Genomic DNA, 11,653 nt, shown 5'->3' with positions numbered 1-11,653 from the left:
TCTCGGCTTCTGTCCTCGTTTCTCCCCTCAGAACTGCTTCTGCCTCACGGTGGGAAGGTACGACATGCATTTAGGCATTCTTGTGTTAGTCTGTGGTATTCCATTTGCTCACTCGTTACTCGTATTACTTTGGTTAATTTAATGTCACGATTTATTCGGAGCTATGTGACATACTACTAGATTTGCTTATGATGTCAGGGTTTTCATGGAAGGTGTTGGATTTGCCTGACACCTTACAAGGGCATTAGACGTTTAATTGTCAGTCTGTCAGCATTCGTTCTCAGCCCAACGTCCACCTAGAGAAAATCTCAGCAGAGTACATTGCGGCTGCGGGTTAAATGTGGCAGCGTTAAATAGACCCTGATTATTGTGCGTGACAGTGCTCAATGAGATGTAGTCCAAGTTCCACAGGGAGCGGACTCTTACAACTTAATAACACATCTTGAAGAAAATGTGTTGCATAATTTACTTCCATATTAAACTTGAGTGGCAGCTGGACAGTAAATATCACTGTACAATAATACTACACAGTCCTACTGAATGCTTCCTTAGACTGATCAATAGAATCATGGTATATTATTGTGCCTTATTCAGTCTGGCTTGAAATGTTAGACAATCAAAAATGGTTCAAATGGCTCTAAGCACTATGGGACTTAACATCTGAGGTCATCAGTCCCCTAGACTTAGAACTACTTAAACCTAACTAACCTAAGCACATCACACACATCCACGCCCGAGGCAGGATTCGAACCTCCGACCGCGGCGGTCGCGCGGTTCCATACTGTAGCGCCTAGAACCGCTCGGCCACTCCGGCCGGCTATGACTGAGGACACAACTGTGTATGCTGTAATGACATTTGTTTAATGTTGCAAACTTTTCACAGATATACACACTTTTATACAGTTTACAATGTGACAATGTTAAGACAGTGGTGAAAATGACGCAACTTGTCCTCTGAAGTTTAACGAATCCTAAACACAACAATATTAAATTTTAACTATAAGTTTCTTTACAAAATTATTCTTACAATTTCGTTATGATGTTGGTTAGTACTACGATAAATCATCCGATTCCGGCTCAAAGTGCGGTACCAATTTAGGATGACAATCAAGTCTACAGAGGATGGTTAGTTTTGTGACATATTGAGCAAAAGATTACCCAAGGTCGCTCGGGTTTACAGTGGGCCAAAGCTGGTGAACCAACAAGTTTACTCCTCTGCACGCAAGTATTTACCTTTGCTGTGATGAGCTATCGTATGCATGGCCGCTCTCTGCCCCTAAAATTCCTATAAAAACTTATTTAAGCTTTGCTGAATTTTCCAGCAGAATCTCTCCCTATGTTTCTCGTCATGTGAGAAAACAAGTACTCATCCCTAGTCTTGGAATATGGCGATATACACGCACATGGCTGGAGCAGCGTGCGTATTTTAATGCCCTCTCATTTCTCTCAAGAACAATTAGCTGGCTGGTTCGTTTCTCCTCTGTTGGAGCTAAACGACGCTAGAGCTAATTTCTAGCTGGATGTCAGCCGCTGTGAATGTAGTGTTTACACACGTTTCTCCTTTGCATCGTACAGAGCGTTATGCTACCCATTCTGCACTTGACGCCTGTTCAGAGAAGATTCTTTCTTGTAGCTGAAGTGTCTCCCACCTGGGTTCTTTCATTCTCTGTGTCATAGCTTTTTACGACCAATTGGATCTGAGTCACCTGGTCAGTCAGCCATTAACTCCCGCCTTGGGACGCGCCCTAAGTGCTTTCCATAGTACCCCCTGTGGTGTGGCCTTCTCCTCTCCTCACAATTGCTTATAAAACAAAACGTTTCATCTCGCTGCTTGTCTCGCGTTCTACTCATAGACATGCATTATATGATTGGTGTGTTAATGCCGTCGATTGTCATCCCTTTTGCGTTACATACACTCCTGGAAATGAAAAAAAGAACACATTGACACCGGTGTGTCATACCCACCATACTTGCTCCGGACACTGCGAGAGGGCTGTACAAGCAATGATCACACGCACGGCACAGCGGACACACCAGGAACCGCGGTGTTGGCCGTCGAATGGCGCTAGCTGCGCAGCATTTGTGCACCGCCGCCGTCTGTGTTAGCCAGTTTGCCGTGGCATACGGAGCTCCATCGCAGTCTTTAACACTGGTAGCATGCCGCGACAGCGTGGACGTGAACCGTATGTGCAGTCGACGGTCTTTGAGCGAGGGCGTATAGTGGGCATGCGGGAGGCCGGGTGGACGTACCGCCGAATTGCTCAACACGTGGGGCGTGAGGTCTCCACAGTACATCGATGTTATCGCCAGTGGTCGGCGGAAGGTGCACGTGCCCGTCGACCTGGGACCGGACCGCAGCGACGCACGGATGCACGCCAAGACCGTAGGATCCTACGCAGTGCAGTAGGGGACCGCACCGCCACTTCCCAGCAAATTAGGGACACTGTTGCTCCTGGGGTATCGGCGAGGACCATTCGCAACCATCTCCATGAAGCTGGGCTATGGTCCCACACACCGTTAGGCCGTCTTCCGCTCACGCCCCAACATCGTGCAGCCCGCCTCCAGTGGTGTCGCGACAGGCGTGAATGGAGGGACGAATGGAGACGTGTCGTCTTCAGCTTCTGCCTTGGTGCCAATGATGGTCGTATGCGTGTTTGGCGCCGTGCAGGTGAGCGCCACAATCAGGACTGCATACGACCGAGGCACACAGGGCCAACACCCGGCATCATGGTGTGGGGAGCGATCTCCTACACTGGCCGTACACCGCTGGTGATCGTCGAGGGGACACTGAATAGTGCACGGTACATCCAACCCGTCATCGAACTCATCATTCTACCATTCCTAGACCGGCAAGGGAACTTGCTGTTCCAACAGGACAATGCACGTCCGCATGTATCCCGTGCCAGCCAACGTGCTCTAGAAGATGTATGTCAACTACCGTGGCCAGCAAGATCTCCGGATCTGTCCCCCATTGAGCATGTTTGGGACTGGATGAAGCGTCGTCTCACGCGGTCTGCACGTCCAGCACGAACGCTGGTCCAACGGAGGCGCCAGGTGGAGTTCTTAGCTTTCAATGGAAGGAGAACTGAAACTATGGAAGAAAAGGTGGGTTGAAGAAAGTGAAAGAGCTGAAACAGTAACTGAAGCATTAAAGAACGGTGGCAAGCAGTTTTTCCAAAATGTATATATTTTACTTCGAATATTTGGGACTATTGCTGTCACCACAAGCACTCCTGAACGAAGCTTCTCTACTTTGAGACGAATAAAGACTTATTTGCGTAACACAATGGGGTTGGTGAGACTAAATGGATTGGCTCTTGCACATGAAGAAAGAGATATGCAAATGGAAAATATCATTGACATATTCAGTAAAAAGAAACAGAGGCGAATGAGCATGACAAATTGGGCAGAAGACGGAAATATACAGTGAATTTTGTTACAGAATTTTCTTTTTTTTTACATATTCATGTCAAGTTCAGGTTTTTACATTCATGTCACCTTCTGTATCCAGAAAATTAATGAAAACTTATTTGTTGACAGTTGACCTTTTTCATGATTTATGTAAGTTATAAAATCTCCGATGTGAAAATAAGTTTATTTTACGCTGAACTCCAAAACAGTTGCAAAAAACTGCATTAAGCAACAACAAATTTTACCAATTTGTCGGCGGAGAACCCCAACTCTCCCACAACCTTCCCACCCCCCCCCCCCCCCCCCCCCTCCGTCACCCAATTAGCCGCTCCTCCTCCTTGACCGACTTCTAGAACCGCCCCTGTCTGTCAGTACTTTCCACGGACGGCGCAATGTTTCTCAGGTAGCGCAATGTTATTTCAAAAGTTCTTGATGTGCTCACAACTATTGCACAACCTCTCAGCCTAACCCACACACTTACCGTGTCACTGCGAATCCACAGATATTCAGCAATAATGTTGGCCATCTACAGGCTGCTTTACGATGAACAGAGTACAGTTTTGTAAAAAGTTGCTGACTTGGCATACATTAGACGTTATCCTCAGGATAAATTTCTGTACGATGAAGCAGACTCGCTCGCAACTATTTGGAAATGGGTTATCTGGTAAGACATAAAAACTAAACAGATCAAAAACAAAACACTTGGCTACAAAATATTTGAAGTAAGATTAAAATAATCACGTCTTCTCAGTGCAAAATTACCTACAGAGTGAGAACAGTGTACTAAACACATTGCCAACACCAAACAGAAATTGTCACCTGACTCTATTTTAATGCTGTTTGTTTACATTTTATACTGAGATTGAACCTGTAGTATTACCCTTATTTGTCCTGTTTTTACACATTTATTCATTAGTAACAGCAGTGTTGAAAAATTGTTGCTGCCGTGGATGCAAAGTGAAATATGCCAAAAGAGGGAAAGTAATTTCTCCTAGGTGAGTACCACAAATATCCACTTACACTCATCACACTGGTAAGATGCACTTTGTGCACTGACAGCGTGCATTGACGGATTTGCTATTTGACAAGTAATGTATTTGATTCCATGGCTCTATATTTCCCACCCAAGTGCTATGTAAATTTGGTAAAGCCGGAGATGTCGGCCAATCAATGTGTAGAAGACACACACATTTCGAGCCATTTTCATATGCTGATAATATGTGTGCAGAGTGTCCCAGGAGGAATGGTCAAAATTCAGGGATGTAACAGGAAGAATCTATATTTTCGATAGTTTGGCAGAGGATATTATAGGGCAAAACAAGAAAAAATTGTCTAGTAAATGTGTGCTTTAAAATGCATTACCTTAACACCTATGAGAACTTGTTCAGTAGAAGAGATGTGTTTCACAGTAGTGGAGCAGAACTGGTGCTCGTAACTCTTAAGGTATGCACTTTAGGGGTCATGTTTACTAGACTTTTTCGGTCTGAATGATCGTTCCTGTCATATTCCTGAATACTGACCGTTCCTCCTGGGACACCCTGTATATGACACTCCAAGTCACTGTGTCTGTAATACAGAGATCTCCATAACGTTGTGCTCATTTCAAAGTAGTATTAGTAGGAAAATGCAGTAGTAGTAATTACAATGTGACTAATTAGTAGAGCCAATAAATATTTTAGTTTCCAAGGATAAAAGAAGATTATGATTATATTCACCACCAGAAAGTCAAAACGGAAAAATTTTGTGCTAAAAATGGACAAGAAATATGATTACTGAGCTTAGAAACCCCAGAAGATGAGGGCCATCACCTCGTTTTAATAAAATAAAAGAGTAAAATGTAGAGATCAAAGAATGGAATTCTCTCTAACTGCATTTAAATAATGTGTTTTGCAGTTTCCATTTTACCTACACACTGAAACTTCATGGCAGATTAAAACTGTGTGCCGGACCGAGACACTGGTCCCGAGTTCGAGTCTCAGTCGGGCACACAATTTTAATCTGCCATGAAGTTTCATATCAGCGCACACTCTGCTGCAGAGTGAAAATCTCATTCTGGAAACATCCCCTAGGCTGTGGCTAAGCCATGTCTCCGCAGTATCTTTTCTTTCAGGAGTGCTAGTTCTGCAAGGTTCGCAGGAGAGCTTCTGTAAAGTTTGGAAGGTAGGAGACGGATACTGGCAGAAGTAAAGCTGTGAGGACCGGGCGTGAGTCGTGCTTCGGTAGCTCAGATGGTAGAGCACTTGCCTGCGAAAGGCAAAGGTCCCGACTTCGAATCTCGGTCCGGCACACAGTTTTAATCTGCCAGGAAGTTTCACATCAGCACACACTCCGCTGCAAAGTGAAAATCTCATTCTGTTACCTACACACTCATTACAAACTTCAAAGGAGTAAGTCCACTGCATATGCACTATTTTGGCTGTGTATCTAACAGACTTAATATTCCGCAGCATTTATCAGCTTTGACTTCACAATAGGACAGTGCAAAATAGGTAGTACAGCAATGTTTTGTATTGTCACAATATTAGTGCAAAAACACAAACATTACGTCCCTGAAGCATCTGCTCTTCTCACTTGGCCTGTTTGAAAAGCCACACGAAGACAAGTGTCGCCTCCATTGCATTCTGCTTGCTGATATTGGTTTTATGTTTGACGATGGCTTCGTTTTCCACGCTGTATGTGGCAGATACTTATTTAAATTATTGTAACTAGTGACACCTCTCCAACATCTCACAATAACAGGCAATAATCACACGAATTACAACTCAAGCTTTTAGTCTCTGATACCTTTACCTCTCGACCAACAACTGCCCAAACACAGTAACTAAACATCTAAAATAACTCAGATGGAATCTTCACCTACTAACGTCCAACAGAAAGCCCACGACAGGCTGAAACAACAAGTTGAACATAGGGATTAAAGCAGCCTTCTATTTTCCATGTCAACAATACATTAATGTGTCCCATCCTAACCTGTGTCAATGTTGCATTGAGCAGCAACCCACCTTAATTATTCCTCCTTGACTGCTATAACCATCTACACTTCTCCACTCTTCATCAGTTCTCGAAGTCCCTCATCTCTTCAACCATTTCTCAATGGAGTCTCAGTCTCTTTCAACTGGGAGGAGCACGCCACAGAACTGCTGAAGCGTCTTAACAAATCTCTATTTGTAATGCGAATTGTGTCAGACATAGAGGATATAAAAATTAAAAATCTGGCACACTATGCTTACTTTCTTTCCATAATGTCATATGGTATCATTTTTTGGGGTAATTCATCAAGCCAAGCTAAAGTTTTCCAGGCACAAAAACGTGCAATAAGAGCTGTATGTGGTGTGAACTCAAGAACATCCTGCAGAAGCCTGTTTAGGGAAGTAGGGATACTAACTACTGCTTCCCAATATATTATTCCTTAATTAAATTTGTCATTAAAAATATATCACTGTTTCAAACCAACAGCTCAATTCATGTAATCAGTGCTAGAAATAAGAATAATCTTCACAAGGATTTAAAGTCACTTAGTCTTTTACAAAAAGGTGTGCATTAGTCAGGAACACACATTTTCAATAACTTGCCAGCAACCATAAAAAGCTTAACAACCAATGAAATTCAGATTAAGAGAAGCCTAAAGGACTTATTGGTGGCCAACTCCTACTCTATTGATGAATTTCTCAGTAAAACCAACTGATATATATATATATATATATATATATATATATATATATATATATATATATATATATATATATATACACTCCTGGAAATGGAAAAAAGAACACATTCGACACCGGTGTGTCAGACCCACCATACTTGCTCCGGACATTGCGAGAGGGCTGTACAAGCAATGATCGCACGCACGGCACAGCGGACACACCAGGAACCACGGTGTTGGCCGTCGAATGGCGCTAGCTGCGCAGCATTTGTGCACCGCCGCCGTCAGTGTCAGCCAGTTTGCCGTGGCATACGGATCTCCATCGCAGTCTTTAACACTGGTAGCATGCCGCGATAGCATGGACGTGAACCGTATGTGCAGTTGACGGACTTTGAGCGAGGGCGTATAGTGGGCATGCGGGAGGCCGGGTGGACGTACCGTCGAATTGCTCAACACGTGGGGCGTGAGGTCTCCACAGTACATCGATGTTGTCGCCAGTGGTCGGCGGAAGGTGCACGTGCCCGTCGACCTGGGAGCGGACCGCAGCGACGGATGCACGCCAAGACCGTAGGATCCTACGCAGTGCCGTAGGGGACCACACCGCCACTTCCCACCAAATTAGGGACACTGTTGCTCCTGGGGTATCGGCGAGGACCATTCGCAACCGTCTCCATGAAGCTGGGCTACGGTCCCACACCGTTAGGCTGTCTTCCGCTCACGCCCCAACATCGTGCAGCCCGCCTCCAGTGGTGTCGCGACAGGCGTGAATTGAGGGACGAATGGAGACGTGTTGTCTTCAGCGATGAGAGTCGCTTCTGCCTTGGTGCCAATGATGGTCGTATGCGTGTTTGGCGCCGTGCAGGTGAGTGCCACAATCCAGACTGCATACGACCGAGGCACACAAGGCCAACACCCGGCATCATGGTGTGGGGAGCGATCTCCTACACTGGCCGTACACCTCTGGTGATCGTCGAGGGGACACTGAATAGTGCACGATACATCCAAACCGTCATCGAACCCATCGTTCTACCATTCCTAGACCGGCAAGGGAACTTGCTGTTCCAACAGGACAATGCACGTCCGCACGTATCCCGTGCCACCCAACGTGCTCTAGAAGGTGTAAGTCAACTACCCTGGCCAGCAAGATCTCCGGATCTGTCCCACATTGAGCATGTTTGGGACTGGATGAAGTGTCGTCTCTCGCGGTCTGCACGTCCAGCACGAACGCTGGTCCAACTGAGGCGCCAGGTGGACATGGCATGGCAAGCCGTTCCACAGGACTACATCCAGCATCTCTACGATCGTCTCCATGGGAGAATAGCAGCCAGCATTGCTAAGAAAGGTGGATAAACACTGTACTAGTGCCGACATTGTGCATGCTCTGTTGCCTGTGTCTATGTGCCTGTGGTTCTGTCAGTGTGATCATGTGATGTATCTGACCCCAGGAATGTGTCAATAAAGTTTCCCCTTCCTGATACAATGAATTCACGGTGTTCTTATTTCAATTTCCAGGAGTGTATGTATATATATATATATATATATATATATATATATATATATATATATATATATATATATATATATAACGTCTGCACAATTTCAGTGCAGTAATGTGTTCACTGTAAATATGTATGTGTGTGTGTGTGTGTGTGTGTAAGTACAATCTTATTTCTGCACCATTTCAGTGCAGTAATGTGTTCATTGTAAATAAGTATTATAGTAGTTGTAATTACATGTTTATTACCTTACAAATAAATAAAACAACTTTTTTATTTTATATTCAGTGCATTAGTATTCGTAAAATGACTCTTTCATATAGTGTTCATTAAAATATGACGATCATTCCAGTTGGGACCTGTGAAATGGAACATTAGGTTATTTGTTTTAATTGTAAATATTTGTCATGTATTGTTGTATTTCTGACATGTTCTACACCCTGGAGGACCTCCTCACTATGGGTCAATTGGAATGAAAGTAAATCTAATCTGATCTAATATGACTGTGAATGCATCCTCGAGATCTACCACTTCTTCCAATCATAACATACCCCTTCAATCCGATCCCAAATGAAGGATGCAGCCCACACTTTCCTCATCCAGCAGGCACCCCACTCCTGTCCTAACGCTGCATCCCAATTATCAGTTCCTTCCTATAAATAAATCATTTTCCATTAAACGTTCTCCTCAGTGCCTCCCACATCCAAATACCCAGTCACAGTTTGTGGCAGCTGCACTATATCATCCTCATTATGGTTTAGAGTATACACGGTGTCTCGCAATAAACATCTAGGAGGGGTCTGCAGGTCACACATCATGCTTGCCAGCTGGCTGTTGCTGCTGCATTTGCTGGTCATTGCTATGCGTAGTCCCCAAACACCAATGTTGCCCGTGCTCCCTACACTTTGCGATTGAGTGTACTGGTGTTTTCTTTTGAGTTTTTTATCCACTTCAATCGCTTCAAATCTGTTACTAGACGTCATTACAGCAACTGCCCCAAGTGCATGGCTCTCCCTGCCCCTGTATCGCTGGGCCTGGTTCCCACACAAAAACACCATGAGTGTGTCTTCTATACTATGCAACTGAGTGTTCTCGGTGTTTTGTTTTGAGTTTTCTGTTAAGTTTCCATTCAGTATGGCATACACAAAGGATCAACGAGTGTTTCTTCTGCTGAAATATGCAAAAACAGAATCATAAGTGGAATGTGCATGTTCCTAACGATTCGACAATACACAGATTAGTGAAAAAATTTGAAGAAACTGGAACTGTGATACACAAATAAAGGCCTAGAGAACATAGTGTTTTAACCGAAAAAAATTATGGAAGATAGGAGAGACCTTGAAAGAACTCCGAGAAAATCTGGCCGCCGCTTGTCACATCAAGTTGGTGTGTCAAGAGCATCTTCTCACAGAGCATTGTGCAAACAGAAATTGAAACCATACACAATAACGGTGGCGCATCAGCTGAGGAACTCTGATACTGTTGCTCAATATCGTTATTGCAACTAGCCAGTACAGTCTGTGCACGATGGGGAAGTTGTGCCTGAGATTGTTCTTTTTTTTCTGACGCATGGCTGTGCTTGTCAGGGTACATAAATTCTCAGAACAATCGACGTTGGAGCCCCGAAAATCCTCATCAACTACACCAAAAACCTCTGCAGGATATGAAAACAGGAGTGTGATGTGTAATTAGTGCAAGAAGAATTATTGAACCACTCTTTTCCCACAAAACAATACATTCTGCCAGGTATGTGAAAAATATAACACACCCATTCTTGCCGCGCGGTCTGAGGCGCTGCAGTCATGGACTGTGCGGCTGGTCCCGGCGGAGGTTCGAGTCCTTCCTCGGGCATGGGTGTGTGTGTTTGTCCTTAGGACAATTTAGGTTAAGTAGTGTGTAAGCTTAGGGACTGATGACATTAGCAGTTAAGTACCATACGATTTCACACGCATCTGAACATTTTTTGAACACCCATTCTTTCGGGAACCAACACCTAACGAAAAGATGTAGTTATTTCATGCAGGACAACGCAAGACCACATATCGCTAATGCTTCTCCAACAGCAATACAAAGTGGTTTTGATGATAGGATATCGACTGGCCCTCTGGTTCTCCAGATCTAAATTAGTATGATTTTTATATCTGGTGATTATAAAAAAGACAAGGTGTATGCAACCAATCCCCACACACTCGAAGAGTTGAAGGACAGGGTTTGGCTAGTCATTTACCCAATCTCGGCAGCCAAACTTCGTCCGAGTGTCTGCTAATATGTTCGAGAGATGTCAGGCTGCTCTTAGCACAGAGGGACATAATTCTGAGCACCTACTGTATATAAAGATAAGCTTAAGTTAATCAGATGGCTACGTTGTTGATGCTTAACTCAGGGAAAGCATGTGCACACCTGTCAATCAGCAGATTACTGTCCAAGAGTCTGTAGCCAGTGGATGCGGTGGCAGTGGCCAATGGCCATGCTGCGCAACCCGTGAACCCCTCCCAGGTGTCTTCCATGAGGCACACTGTACATCTCATCAGTATCAGCAAACCACTAGGATAGTTATCAGGGGGTACACCACCCCAGAGCAAATCCATCCTCCACATTAACTATGAGGGCTGGCGGGCTGGCCAGCCTGGATGTAGTTTCTGGTCAGTTTCCCACATTTCACTACATGAATACTGGATTGGTACCCACATCCCGCTTCAGTAACAGGATTTATAAATATTTAGAATACTTTCACACACTTTCACATGAGGTTGCCTAGAAGAAAGATGGGCTGCACAAATTTCATCTGTGGAGGCAAATATAACAACAGGAAGGGAAGGTGTCACTCTCCGCCATTAGCATTGCCAAATCCAAAATAACAGACCAACCCCATGAAGACAAGGCATAAAGGCAAAGTAAGAAGATCATTTCACCATCAACCTCTTTAGAAATATCATTATCTCCATTTCAACCTTGTAAATTGTATGTTACTCTAAAATGAACTAATTTCATTAAATTCAATGGCTGAAGAGTTGAACCTCAGACACAGCCAACTTGTCCCAACTCCACTGGGGAGAAAAGTAAATAACTTTTAAATGTTAAAAAAAATTCCTATATT

The sequence above is a fragment of the Schistocerca gregaria genome, chromosome 11 (assembly GCF_023897955.1).
Source record: "Schistocerca gregaria isolate iqSchGreg1 chromosome 11, iqSchGreg1.2, whole genome shotgun sequence".
Taxonomy (NCBI): domain Eukaryota; kingdom Metazoa; phylum Arthropoda; class Insecta; order Orthoptera; family Acrididae; genus Schistocerca; species Schistocerca gregaria.
The sequence above is the reverse complement of the archived record's forward strand: the minus strand, read 5'-3'. Positions refer to the sequence as shown.